Here is a 1358-nt window from a genome sequence, read left to right on the forward strand (position 1 = left end):
GGGACAGGACAGGGACAGGGACAGAGATGGGGACAGGGATGGGACAGGGATGGGATGGGACAGGGATGGGACAGGGACAGGGATGGGATGGGACAGGGATGGGACAGGGATGGGACAGGGATGGGACAGGGACAGGACGCGGCCACCAGAGGACAAGACGGGGCCACCAAGGGACAGGACGGTGGCACCAAGGGACGGGACTCCCGGAGGTGACAGGTGAAGGTGGCGGAGCAGGGAGGGGACACGGCCACATCTGGAAGGGGCGTGCGGCACATCTGGAGCTTTGAGCGGCGGGGGAAAGGGGAACGGGACCGGCCCGGGGCACCGGGGGAACGGGGAGGGTACGGGGCACCGAGAAGCGGGGCACCGGGGGGAACGGACCGGGCATGGCGGGGCTTGTCCGAGGCACCGGGGGGAGCGGGACGGGCACGGGGCACCGGGAGGAGCGGAGCGAGACGGGACCGGCCCGGGGCACCGGGAAAGCAGAGCGGGAACGGGGCGAGAACGGCAGGTCTGGCCCGGGGCACCGGGAGGAGCGGGACGGGCACGGGGCACCGGGAGAACAGAGCGGGAACGGGGCGAGCACGGCGGGGCTGGCCCGGGGCACCGGAGGGAGTGGAGAGGGGGAGGGCACGGGGCACCGGGGGAAACGAGGAAGGCACGGCGGGACCGGCCCGGGGCACCGGGAAGACCGGGAGGAAAGAGGTTGGCCCGGTGCACCGGGGGCAACGGAGCGGGCACGGAGCACCGGGAAGAGCGGAGCGGGGCTGGACGGGCACGACGGGGCGAACACGGGGCACCGGGGGGAACGGGACCGGAACGGGGCACCGGAGGAGAGCGGGGAAGGCACGGCGGGGCTGGCCCGGTGCACCGGGGGCAACGGGGAGGGCCCGGGGCATCGGAAGGAGCGGGACGGGCACGGGGCACCGGGAGAACAGAGCGCGAACGGGGCGAGCACGGCGGGGCTGGCCCGGGGCACCAGGAGGAAAGAGGTTGGCTCCGTGCACCGGGGGGAACGGAGCGGGCATGGAGCACCGGGGGAGCGGGAACGGGGCACCGAGAAGAGCGGAGCGGGACGAGACCGGCCCGGGGCACCGGGGGAGCGGGAACGGGGCACCGGGGGAACGGAGCGGGGCTGGACGGGCACGCCGGGGTGAGCACGGGGCACCGGGAGGAGCTGGGAGGGCACGGGGCACGGAGGGGAGCGGGGCCGGCCCGGGCACCGGGGGGAACGGGAAGGACACGGCAGGGCTGGTCCGAGGCTCCGGGGGGAGTGGGGAGGGCACTGGGCACCGGGAGAACAGAGCGGGAACGGGGCGGGCACGGCGGGGCTTGCCCGGGGCACCGGGAGGAAAGAG

This window comes from Malurus melanocephalus, unplaced genomic scaffold (genome assembly GCF_030028575.1).
Source record: "Malurus melanocephalus ecotype Western Australia unplaced genomic scaffold, MMel_1.1 scaffold_1922, whole genome shotgun sequence".
Taxonomy (NCBI): Eukaryota; Metazoa; Chordata; class Aves; order Passeriformes; family Maluridae; genus Malurus; species Malurus melanocephalus.